The sequence below is a fragment of the Oryctolagus cuniculus genome, chromosome 6 (assembly GCF_964237555.1).
Source record: "Oryctolagus cuniculus chromosome 6, mOryCun1.1, whole genome shotgun sequence".
Taxonomy (NCBI): Eukaryota; Metazoa; Chordata; class Mammalia; order Lagomorpha; family Leporidae; genus Oryctolagus; species Oryctolagus cuniculus.
The window spans coordinates 148113433-148127066 of NC_091437.1; the positions used below are offsets into that span (position 1 = coordinate 148113433).

Consider the following 13634-nt stretch of genomic DNA (forward strand, 5'->3'; position numbering starts at 1 on the left):
GTCTAGCTCTCTGCTGTGGCCCAAGAGAGCAGTGGAGGATGGCCCGGGTACTTGGGCCCCTTCACCCACATGGGAGACCAGGGAGAGGCACCTGGCTCCTGGCTTCAAATCAGCACAGTGCTGGCCGTGGCCACTATTTGGGGAGTGAACCAAAGAGGGAAGACCTTTCTCTCTGTCTCTCTCTCACACTGTCTATAACTCTACCTGTCAAATAAATTTAAGAGAGAGAGAGAGAGAGAGAGAGAGAGAGAGAGAGATGGGAACTATGTATTGATTAAGGGATCAATTCAACAAGAAGATGTGACTATTATAAACATATATGCACCTAATTACAGGGCACCTGGCTACTTAAAAGAAATTTTAATATATTTAAAGGGAGACATAGACTCCTACACAATAGAACTTGTGGACTTCACCCCATTTTCATCAATGCACAGATCAACTAGACAGAAAATAAACAAATAAACATTACTAATTGACACTATGGACCAAATGGACCTAACTGATATCTACAGAACTTTTCACCCCATAGTTGCAAAATACACATTTCAACAGGATAGGCCTTATATTAGGCCATAAAGCAAGTCTCAGCAAATTCAGGAAAATCAAAATCATACCATGCATCTTCTCTGACCACAATGGAGTGAAGCTGAAATCAACAGCTTAAGAATCTCTAGATCATATGCAAACAAAATAACTGAACTACATGTTCCTGAATGAACATTGGGTCATAGAAGAAATCAAAAACTTTCTGGAAACAAATGAAGATGATAATACATCATATCAAAACTTATGTGATAGAGCAAAAGCAGTGTGAATAGGGAAGTTTATAACAATCAGTGCTGGATGAAGAAATTGGAAATATACCAAAACAAATGAGCTATCAATAAATCTCAATAACCTAGAAAAATAACAGCAAACCAATCCCCAAATTAGTAAAAGGAAAATAATAATGAAAATTAGAGAAGAAATAAACAAAATCGAAACAAAAAAAAAAAACACAAAAGATCGGTGAAATGAAGAGCTGGTTTTTTTTGAAAAAAAAAAAATAAACAAAATTGATATACCATTGGCCCAAATAAACTAAAAAAAAAGAGGTAGAGGACCCAAATCATAAAATCAGGGATGAAAAAGAAAATGTAAAAACAGATAGAACAGAAATAAAAAAGAATTCTCAGGAATTATTACAAAAAGCTGTATGCCAACAAATTGGGAAAGTAGAACAAATGGATAGATTCCTAGACACACACAATTGAACAAAATTGAGTCATGAAGATATAGAAAACCTAAATAGATCAATAACCAAGATGAAAAATGAATCAATAATAAAGACCCTCCCAAAAGAGAAAAGCCCAGGACCAGTTGGATTCACTGCTGAATTCTACCAGACATTTAAAGAAGAACCAATTTCAATTCTTATCAAGCTATTCAAAATGATTTAAGGAAAGGAAACTCATCCTATGAAGCCTTCATCACCTTAATTCCTAAGGCAAAAAAAGATACAATAGGCAGAGAGAACAATAGACCAACATCTCAGATGAACATGGATGTATCCTCCATTTATACTCAATTCTGATGACATTTCCCAATTATGCATCTTTAAATACTCGACCACAAGAATCTATTTTCTGTAATTCCTCTACCTACACAAAAAAGGGTTTGGGGAACACTCAAGCAAATACCCACATTATAATACCATCAACAATGAATCAAAATGAGCCAAAAGACAAAAAGGGACAGGAGAAGCTGAGAAAAGCTGTGAGTAAGTATAGAAAATTTTGAAGAAGTTACTGGTTATGTAACTGTAACCAAATTACTGAAACTTACCAGTGTGATAAAATCATGCAGCCCTTGCTTTTTCCCTAGACTTGCATATTGCTTCTTCCAGTGTCTTCTCCAAGTCTGCAATCCAAACACAGCAAATTATTTTCAGTTCCTCAGAACCAGAAGGCACTTTCTTGCCCACCAGCTTCCACATGGGATCTTCAGGTGATAACTGAACCTATAGCACATAGAACGAGGACAGGAAACTGTTGAAACCCTGCAAACACTAAATGCAACCCAGATGATTGCTCTGGGTTGTAGCCACTATGTTTACTAGGGATGAGTGATTTCCTGGAGGAAATGATTGCTACGACTCCCCTCGTCTCATCTAGTCACCAATTTTGATCTTAATATCCTGTCAACAGCCTTACGGTTAAAAAGAATAGATGTTAGGTTCTCCAATAGTCTCTAAGAATCTTTACCTAAAATCAAAATATTCCTAAAATAAGTTTGTATCAGCTATGAATACATAGCACTGTTAAGAACATCAAATTACTGTCTCTATTTCTGAAGGAAAACTAGCTTCAGATGGCTTTATTATGAACCGTGTGGTACTCCAACAAGTTGGCCCTGAAATATTTGAATTTTTACTAGGATCAGGTGTTGTGGCACAGCAGGTTAAGCTGCCACAAAGGATGCCCACATCCCATGTTGGAGTCAAAGTTAAAATCTTGGCTACTTCATACTTCTGATCTAGCTCCCTGGTAATGTGCCTAGAAAGTAGAAAACAATGCATGAAGTATGTGGGGCCCTATCACCCACATGGGAGACATGGATAATGGATAGAGTTGCTGGCTCCTGGCTTTGCTTGGCCTTGTCCCAACTGTTGCAATTTGAAGTGTGAACCAACAGATGGAATCTCTCTCTGTCTCTCTTGCTGTTACTCTCTCTTTCTCTAAATCTGCCTTCCAAGTAAATAAATAAATAAATCTTTTTTCTAAAAGACATTTTTTACAAGCATTTGTGCTGTTAAGGTTTTATATAGACAGTAATTATAGAACTCGATTTCTTCCTGTTATGTGCTTGGTTCTAATTAATTTTCATATTTTATCATTTGTATTAATTAGTCTTATATCCACCTGTGGTGACTTGGTTGGTCCACTTCCATATTTGAATCAGTGACTTCAACTTTTTGCTTAAGTTTATTACTTCCCCTGTAGATCTCTTCTCTGAGACACTCGCTAATTTCACCTCTCTTGTTTAATAAACAATCTTTTCTTCTCCCCTCCTCCTTCTCTACCTCCTTTTCCATTTACTCCTCCTTCTCCTCTTTCCTCCTGCTCCTACTCATCACCTGCATTTCCTCCTTCTGTTCCTTCTCAGTCTCCTTCTACTTCTTGAACTTCACTTACAGACCACTGTTTGTAGCATAGACAGGTCCTCCTAGCCTCTGATTTTTTGCTGCCTCAGGGCTCAAAGCTATAGTAAAGGAACTCAGTGTGCCAGGATGGAGAGGATTGAATAAGAATGCAGGGTGATGTGTACAGGGTCTTAGCCCAGTGAAACGAGGGTGGACTGGGTCCAAGGAAAGGTTAGTGCGCCACTCGCCCGTTCCCCAGCCTCCCTTGATCTTGGAGACAATCAGACACCGTGGGGAGTCAAGAAGGAATTCATTTATTATTGCACAGTAAGCCTCTTTTAAAGCAAAAAAACACAGAGCTGTAGGGGAGGGGAAGAGAAGCCAGCCAATCATTTTAAAGTTACCCTATCATGCGCTCCATTTCCATAAGGTTCACAAGCTGTTCACGCACTGACATCATCTCTCCTGATGCCTGTGCCCAATCAAGTTTTCTTGTAAACAACTCGGACTCTGCTCATTTAACTTCCTCTAGGTGCCATCTTTGCCACCCTCATGCCCCGCAGATGTGTGCCTGTGTATACTAGAGAGGACAAGGAGGAAACAATGACGTTCATAGCCAGAAGGCAACATAAAAGTTATGAACTTTCATTAGAGAGGAAACATTCATGAAGCCTGAAGGGGCAATATGGACAGCTTCTCAGCTTTGTTCCACCAATTCTATAATGAACGTAGTTTGCACAATATTCATTCCCATGCAGACACTGAGGAAAAGCAGATACTGTGTTTCTAGAAGTAGGAATGAAAGAGCCCAAGTTAAATAGAGCCCCTCCACCATTCTCCCATTTTATTCATTGCCCTTCACCTCCCTTTCTACTTCCTTATTCTACAAACGGTATTTGAAAAGTTGATGGAAAATGTGTGTTATAAAAAGAATATGCAGCTGGCGTCATGGCTCAATATGCTAATCCTCCACCTGTGGTGCCGGCACCCCGGGTTCTAGTCCCGGTCAGGGCGCCGGATTCTGTCCCAGTTGCCCCTCTTCCAGTCCAGCTCTCTGCTGTGGCCCAGGAGTACAGTGGAGGATGGCCCAAGTTCTTGGGCCCTGCACCTGCATGTGAGACCAGGAGGAGCACCTGGCTCCTGGCTTCAGATCAGCGTGGTACGCCAGCCTCAGTGCACTGGCCGCGGCAGCCATTGGAGGGTGAACCAATGGCAAAGGAAGACCTTTCTGTCTCTCTCTCTCACTGTCCACTCTGCCTGTCAAAAAAAAAAAAAAAAAAAAAAAAAAGAATATGCAGACCGCACCGTGGCTCACTTGGCTAATCATCCACCTGCAGTACTGGCATCCCATATGGGCTCTGGGTTCTAGTCCCAGTTGCTCCTCTTCCAGTCCAGCTATTTGTTGTGGCCCAGAAGGGCAGTGGAGGATGGCCCAAGTACTTGGGCGCCTGCACCAACATGGGAGACTAGGAAGAAGCACCCGGCTCCTGGCTGGCTTTAGATCGGCGCAGCACCAGCTGTTGCAGCCTTGGGGGGGTGAACCAATAGAAGAAAGACCTTTCTATCTGTCTCTGTCTCTCACTGTCTATCTCTGTCTGTCAAAAAAAAAAAAAAAAGAATATGCATGTATTTCAAAAATTTTGCACTAAAATAAACTTACCTTTTAATTCCCTTTTCCAAAGAACTTTGTGAAGTGTCCATATACATTTTGAGCTCATCCGGTAAACTTATTTACTCACCACATTGGTCGTTCCCACCTGAACATATTCTACAAGGCTTCACTAGTATAACACTTAGCTAATTATAAATAGTGGCAAATTGCAATTATGGAGCCCTAGTATGGAATCTTCCCATGACTACAGCCATCAATTCTATCAACAATGTTTAAGCCTTCATAGTGTGCATGGCCCCCAAGTGGGGCAAGGAAATACAGTATAACCCCTTGGACACAGATGGCATGCAGCACATTTAACAGGAATGTGTTACAGCCTATGATCAGGACAGAAAACTTCCATGAACAAAGAGAAAGCTTTTAAGAATCTACTTAGATTAAGTATGCTTGCCCATAAACATTACATTTTTGTATATGAGCAAAATTGACATTTTGAGATTCGATTACTGTTTATAGCTCTTGCCTATATTCTTGAGGAACACTGGTTTTTCCGCTGCTTGTTAAATTCCTTATTTAGTGGAGGTTTAAGCTTGTGATTATAAAGTAAATTGAAAATATGTAAAAATTAAAAGAAATATAAGAAAAGAAGAAGGAGGATGGGAATGAGAAGGAAGGGAGGGTAGGGTGGGAATTATCATTATGCTCTTAAAATTGTATATATGAAATACACAAAATTTGTTCCCCTTATGAAAAATTTTTAAGTAAAAAAAAAAAAGTTTGCCTGAACAAATAAATCAATTTCAACTTAAGGTGGAAAAAAGCAAAGAAAGCAATAGCGGGCAGAGTCAAGATTAATTGCAAGAGTCATACAACATGATTAAAAGAATAGGATGCAGAAATGCAATGAGGAACCTGGGATTAGTTTCCAGAATCTAACCAGGCAAAAGTGGGGAGTGTGCTGGCAAGGAAATCCACCATAATGAATGGTTCCACCCCTCCAATACAGCAATATTCTGACTGTGAACCCAGGTTCAAGGTGAGCCGCTCTCTGCTCTGATTTTATTCAGGGTCCCAGGAGAAGATCTTAGTATTTTTCTAGATATTATACGAAAAAGAGAAAGCGTTTTCCCCTAGACTCCCAGGTGGTCTGAACAGCTGTTTAAGGAATGAATTTAGCCTGTGCAGGCTATGATAATTAGTCATGATAGCAGGGAACGTTTTGTTTCCAACAAGAGCAGAGAAAGTCCCTGGAGAATAATGAGAGCCTTCATTAAATCAGAACATAATAATTTTGCTTTCCACATGTTGGCTCCAATCAATGATCTTCTTACTTACATGGAAATAAGCCAACTCTCTCTCAATGTAAGTTTTAATAAGCCAAGAAGTTGCTCAAAATATCTAAGATGTTCATAGTTCAGGGCTACTTCAGGCAATACCAGCTTAGCTATTCTTGACAAAAGACAGTGACTTGCAGACAATATAGGCTCACTATGGACAAGAAACACAATTTTCCCATAGCTGAATATTATTCTGGAATAATTCTGCAAGATTATTTTCCTAAGGTGAATTAATTCCCTCAATTTTGCTTGGCTTTTATTGTCTTCTCAAAATTCAAACACATAATATCAAACAGATGACTTGAACCAGTGAATAAATAGGTCATAAAAGAGTTTTGTATACTTCATTGTTCTGGTTTATGGCTAAACACAGCAATCAGGTTTTGTTGAAATCCGGATAAAATTGCTAGTTTCACTTTGTTTGAGTTCCAGGTGATCTGGAAGAAATAAAACTTCTCCAGGAGCATGTGTTCTTGGAATCCCTTCTTCATATAATTTGCCCAAGAAATTGAGTCAATCTTTAGAGGTTTTCTGAGTTACAGCTTTAAAAAAATAGACCGTGGAGAATCATGTTTTTATTGTTGTTCATTCATAGCAAACATATTAACTAATCACTTACACAGATATCACAAATGTTACATGGGAAGAGTACAAGTGATACAGTAGGAGGCAAGGACATAAAAACCATGGAGAGCTTGTGTGCACACTGCAAATTCAGAGCTTAAGTCAACAAATACATAAAATCAGCATCTATCAGTGTAAAAGTAGTCAGTCCTTACAGAGGGCATAGCGCACATTAAAGCAACCTTCTGTAAGGGATTCCATTTCCTTATCACTTTGAGAAACATATTCCTTTGTACATGTAACTAAATAGTTTCTTTGTTGTGATTTTATGCAGATCAGAAAGGATCGTGTCTACATTATATGTGAAGCTGTATAATGCATACTAGTTAGATGATATGAGTGCAATAAATATTAGGAAATGAAACAACAACAGGGGAAGTCAGAAGATTTCATGTCTATCTAAATTAGCAGATACTTCTCACCTCCAGCCAATGCAACCATGCATGTTTTGTCTGAACTAATGATTTTTCTCTTTTTGATAAGAGGAGAGAGTTTATTTCAAGAAGCCAGCATCTTGACAAAAATGAGATCTCTTTATCTAAAATGTGCTCTTTTTCACTCAACAAACCAGAAAGAAGTTTATTCTTTTTTTTTAGATTTATTTATTTATTTGAGAGGCAGAATTATAAAGAGGCAGTGGCAGGGAGAGAGAGAGAGGTCTTCCTTATGATGGTTCACTCTCCAGATGGTTTTAACAGTCAGTCCGAAGCCAGCAGCCAGGATTTTCTTCTGGGTCTCCCACCTGGTGCAGGGGCCCAGTGACTTGGATCATCCTCCGCTACTTTCCTAGGCCATAGAGAGAGCTGGATTAAAAGTGGAGCAGCCAAAACTCGAACTGGCACCCACATGGAATGCCAACACTGCAGGCGGTGGCTTTACCAGCTGTGCCACAGCACAGGCCCCCATGCAAGAGGGTTTTAAAAAGGACAAAGAAAGCTACAGTGGGAAATTATAAATAAAACAATGAGTCTATGTAACTGATAATTATGCAGATGTTCAGGCTTTGTTCTGATGAGGGTTCATCAGGCTCATCCAGGGAAGTCCAGAGTCAGCCAGGTAGAGGCCTCTTGACAACAGGGCTCAGCATCAGTTGGTTGGAGTTTCCTCCATGGTTCCAAATCCTCTCCCCTTGGTAGGCTCCTGAAATTCTTCTACAAATGTTACTATTCATGGACTAGTCACAGGTAATTCACAATATCAGTAGTTGGTTGTTAGTATACGGAAATATGAAAGAAGGGACAGGAAGACCCCTTTACTGCAGTTACAATTTCCCCCACTGTCACTATCTGTGGCAATAAACTAGGAGTATCCAAACCTGAAGCACCTCAGTCGCTGCACTGACCTGACAGCTCCACCAAATGCAGACTCTAACTGCAATGCAATATCGCTGACAAAGAGACGTTTAGCCACTTAACTGATTGCTTATGTACCTTCAAGGAAGTGTAATGTTGAATTTATTAAATGCTTGGATTTATATTCTTTAGACTCTTTGAAGAAACATGGACTGCATTTGTGGCTTTTATTCTACTCAGAGCTAGTGAACTGGAACCACATAATTGATGGATTAATTAACTGTGTGCCTCTTGGAAACATTCTGGTTGTACTGACTATCTAAAAATGGTCACTAAAAGAAGTTTCCACCAAAATTGGTAAATATAATATAGTTTATACAGTGTATGAAAGCACATATATGGTGTACGATATAAAAGCAAAGCTACAGTCTAGATTAGATCTTAAAAGAGAAAAGAGATCCTCAACGCAGCTAGCGAAATCCAAATAAGGTTTGAAGTGGAATTAACAGTAATATACCTTTTTTGTTAATTTCTTACTTTGGAAAAACATGCTATGGTGATATAAATGTTAACATTAGACAACACAAAGTGAAACATATGGAATCTGTATAATATCTTTGCAACTTTTCAGAAATCTAAAATTATTCCACAACTGAGATTAAAATGTACATATAGATTCACAGTGTCAGATACCACCTGAGTGTAACACCGATTAAGGTAAAAGTAACTTAAAACAAACTTAGGTAAACACACAGATAAGAGATGGCTTCAAAAAAAAAGAACTTCAAGCTGTTACCTAGCAGCCAAATACCGGAAGCCATAACCAATTAGGCTGGAAAATTAATCAGACCTCAGTTCTCTGCTTTGCCATTAGCTGACTGAAAGCTTCTCAGGTTATTCATTTTCTTTCCATTATTAGTTCAGTGATTAATGATGGAGTGCCTACAATTTAATAAGAACAATTCTAGGCCCTGGAAGATCAAGGGATAAGCAATACTGGCATGATTCCTTCTTTCGTGGAACTTACATCCCTGATTTGATACACAAATATAGAAGCATGAAAATTAATTTCTATTGACAATTGCATAGCTCATGCCCCAAATAATGTGCATACAGATTCCAAAATAAATTTAAAGTATTTCCTTACTTATGATGTAATTATACTTTCCAAAACAGTATTTAGTCCATGAGAGAAGTGGGAAATTTGAACTAGATCTTCCATTTCATTACATTAGCTTCTTTCTCTCAAATTTATTTCATTGTCCTATAGTGCTATGGTTTTAGTAAGGCTTGTCCCCATCTAAGACTCGTGATGAAATTTGATCATAGTTGTGGTGGTTTTGGGAGGAGGTGCCTAAAAGGAGAGGTCTGGTCCATGAGGGCTCTATCCTCCGGACTGGAGTGTGAGTGAAGGCTCACTCTGATGGGACTGGACTGCAGAATCAGTGACTGCAGGACAAGGCTGTTATAAGGTGCAGCCCACATTCCCTTCTACTTCCTGTCATGAGTTGAAGCAGCATGATTCCCTCACCAGAAGCAGAGAAGATGCCAGCACAATGCTCTTGTGCTTCCTGGCCTCCAACACCATGAACCAAAGTAAATCTCTTCTCTTTAATAAATTACCAAGATTCAGGTACCTCTTAACAATAGAAAACGTACTATGATAATATGGTCTCCATTCTTCAGAACAATCATATAGCTTTGTTCTCAGAAGTTTTTGTCTGTTGTATCTTCTATTATGCATTTCTTACCTGGAATAAAATAAAAATATGTTACTTGCATCTAGAGCCATATTTCTATAGCTTTTGTTCTCTTTTTGTCTGTGTCTTATTATCTATTTTGACTATCCTTTCTGTAGCTTATATATGAGAATAGCTTCTTTAAGTCACTTGTGAAAATAAAGAAAGGATAACTTCTTCTTTACTATAATAGTTTCTTGGGGCCCCTAAATAGAATATCACAAACAAGGTGACTTTAAACAACAGAGATGTATTCCCTTCAGATTTTGGAAAGTACAAGCCTGAAATCGAGGTGTTGGCAGGGTCATTTCCTCTGAGAAGAGTTCTTCCTTGCACTAGCCCATCAGATGATAATTACTGGAAACCCTTCAGGTTTAGCTAGTAGCTGCATCACTCCAGGTTCTGCCTTTGTCTTCAAGTAATCCACTTTCCTTTCTGTCTCTGTATCTCTGCATCCAAACCTTCCTCTCCTGTCTCTTCTAAGGACACTAATGACTGTGTCACTGTGTCAGAGCCCCTTCTAACCCACTTTGACCTCATGTTAATATGACTACGTGTGCAAAGACTCTATGTTTAAACAAAATCACATTCTAGGCATTGGAGGTTAGACCTGAATCAACCATTTTGGGAATGCAATTCTTTTTTTGTTTGTTTGTTTTTTTTTTTGTTTTTTTTTTTTTTTTTGACAGGCAGAATTAGACAGTGAGAGAGAGACTGACAGAGAGAAAGGTCTTTCTTCCATTGCTTCACTCACCAAATGTCTGCTACAGCCGGCACTGTGCCGATCCAAAGCCAGAAACCAAGTGCTTCCTCCTGTTCTCCCATGTGGGTGAGGGGGCCCAAGCACTTGGGCCATCCTCCACTGCCCTCCCGGGCCACAGCAGAGAGCTGGACTTGAAGAGGAACAACCAGGATAGAATCTGGAGCCCTGACCTGGGCTAGAACCTGGGGTGCTGGTGCCGCAGGCGGAAGATTAGCTAAGAAAGCCGCAGGGCAGGTCAGGGAATGCAATTTAACCTCAACATTCACTTACTCGTTTAAATGCATGAGACCCATCATAGTCTTTTGATTTTTATTGCTCTAAGCAGAAAATATTCATTTCTGTGTCATTCAATAATCATTTAACCTCACAAAAAAGTTCTTATTTAGGATATTTTGAAAGAGTATACTGAAGTGAAAATTGCAGTGGACTTCAAGGAAGAAAAATTGGGGTTTCTATCCCAATTTCCTACTTACCATTCTAAGGACGATAAAATGCAAACCATATGTCAATTGAGTTAAGTTTGGCCTGAACCCCAATTCCACCCTCTTGCCAAACCCAAAACCCTCTTCATGACATCTGTTGATTCCCAGCTGCTTCCTTCCTCGAATTTCTCTGACTCAGCATCTCTGCTTCAAGCTGGTTACTTTGGTGCTGCCCACATCGATCTAAAATCTGTCAGAAAAAATTGTAAATGACTTTGAAATTGGAAGAATAATCACTAGATGGTCTTCATTGTATACCTTTCTCTGTTATCTATGCCCTTTTATCTTTGTACTCTTTTACAATTCTGTCAGTTTTAGGAAAATTATGTGATACCAAGGGTTCTTGCCCATTGAAACATAAATGCATTTTGATCAGCAGGGGTACAATTAATTCCCTCTTGTCACTGGAGGAATCCAATTTTGCATATATTCATAAATAATTTCAGCAATTCTAACTGGCTTTAGAATTTGAACATGTCCTTTGAATTTTTTTCGAACTGTTTAACATTTACTTTGTCCTCTCATTCATCAATAAATTTTAAAATTTTATTACAGCCTTATTTTCTTTTTGCATGATTCATGCAAAACTGCCTTTTAAAAAGATTTATCTCACAAGCAAACCCAGTGCCTCTAATTCAAAACAAATTTTGACTCTTCCTCAGCTGGCACTCAACCAAGAGAAGCCATGTTCAGCTCAAGCACCAGTACCATCAGCCCAATGGCGAGAAGACTGACAGTTCGTATGGGGGATCTCTCAGGTGCATATGGAGTTGGAGATGAACTTGGACCTAAAGGCTCAACTAAGGGAGCTGAACATCATGGCTGCCAATGAAATCCAAGTTGGCCGTGGCCAGAAAGCTATCATAATCTTTGTTCCCATTCCTCAACTAAAATCCTTCCAGAAAATTCAAGTCTGGCTAGTTCGTGAGCTGGAGAAAAAGTTAGTGGGAAACACGTTGTCTTTATTGCTCAGAGGAGAATTCTGCCTAAGCCAACTCAAAAAAGTTGTATGAAAAATAAGTGAAAGCACCCTAGGAGTCACACTCTGAGAGCCGTGCATGATGCAATTCTTGAGGACTTGGTCTTCCCAAGTGAAATCGTGGGCACGAGAATCCCTGTGAAACGGGATAGCAGCAGGCTCATAAAGGTCCATCTGGACAAAGCACAGCCTAAGGTGGAAACTGGTGTCTGTAAGAAGCTCACAGGCAAGGATGTTAATTTTGAGTTCCCAGAGTTCCAGTTGCAAACAAAAATGACTAAATAAAGGGATGGTTCACAGTAAATAAAAACAATAAATAAAATTTGAGAGTACTTTTAAAAGTTCACGAAAATGGAATTAAAAGATCAGTTTATTTAATTAACAGCTTTTTCATAATACCTATTTTCCGTGAAACTCTTAAAGATCCCTTATCAGGCCGACACTGTGGCGCAGCATGTTAGAGCCTGGGTCTGAAGCGCCGGCATCCCATATGGGTGCCGGTTCCAGTCCTGGCTGCTCCACTTCCAATCCAGCTCTCTGCTATGGCCTGGGAAAGCAGTAGACAATAGCCCAAGTCCTTGTTCCCCTGTACCCGCATGGGAGACTCAGAAGAAGCTCCTGGCTCCTGGCTTCAGATTGGCACAGCTCTGGCTGTTGTGGCCATCTGGGAGTGAACCAGTGGATAGAAGACCTATCTCTGTGTCTCTACCTCTCTCTGTAACTCTGTTTTTTTTTCTTTTTTTTTAACAGGCAGAGTGGACAGTGAGAGAGAGAGAGACAGAGAGAAAGGTCTTCCTTTTGCCATTGGTTCACCCTCCAATGGCCGCTGCGGCCGGCGCGCTGCAGCCAGCGCACCGCGCTGATCCGATGGCAGGAGCCAGGTACTTATCCTGGTCTCTCATGGGGTGCAGGGCCCAGGTACTTGGGCCATCCTCCACTGCACTCCCTGGCCACAGCAGAGAGCTGGCCTGGAAGAGGGGCAACCGGGACAGAATCTGGCGCCCCGACCGGGACTAGAACCGTGTGCCGGCTCCGCAAGGCGGAGGATTAGCCTAGTGAGCCGCGGCACTGGCCTGTAACTCTGTCTTAAATAAATAAATAAATAAACAAACATTTCTTATCTATTTGCCTCAAGCACTTCAATGGCTTAGTACATTTTTGATAACCTGGGTGGAGAAAATAGTTACATAGTACAGGGCATGCAGTTGAGTTTGCTTTATTTTTAACAAGACATAAAAATGATACATATTTGTAGAGTACCATGTGAAATTTCAGCATATGTTTACTGTCCAATCAGGATCAATATATCTATTTCAAGCATTTAACATTTCCTTATGAGGAAAACATTCAAAATCCTATCTTCTGGGGTGCTTATGTAGAGAAATACATATCACATTAACATTACCTATCATCACTCTATGTGCAGAACTCCACAACTCCTGTCTTGGTATAACTTGCTACCTATTTATCAATCTTCACCCTTCCTTCCTCACCCTAGCCATCATTATACTTTTTAATTTCTATGAGATCACCTTTCTTATAACCCCAGATCTCTCTTGCATTTTCATCATCCAGCATCCTTAAGTTAAAAATATTCAACCATAGTCTGTACAAGATGTCCTGGAGGCTTAGTAGCCACTCCAGAGAGTCTTTCCAAATCAGATTCTCAACTTAAATAGGTG

General features: G+C 39.8%; 1 pseudogene; it reads left to right on the plus strand.

The window, feature by feature from the left end:
- The first annotated feature begins 5719 nt into the window (after positions 1 to 5719).
- Positions 5720 to 12237, plus strand: LOC127489425 (small ribosomal subunit protein eS7-like; annotated as a pseudogene).
- Positions 12238 to 13634: the final 1397 nt, after the last annotated feature.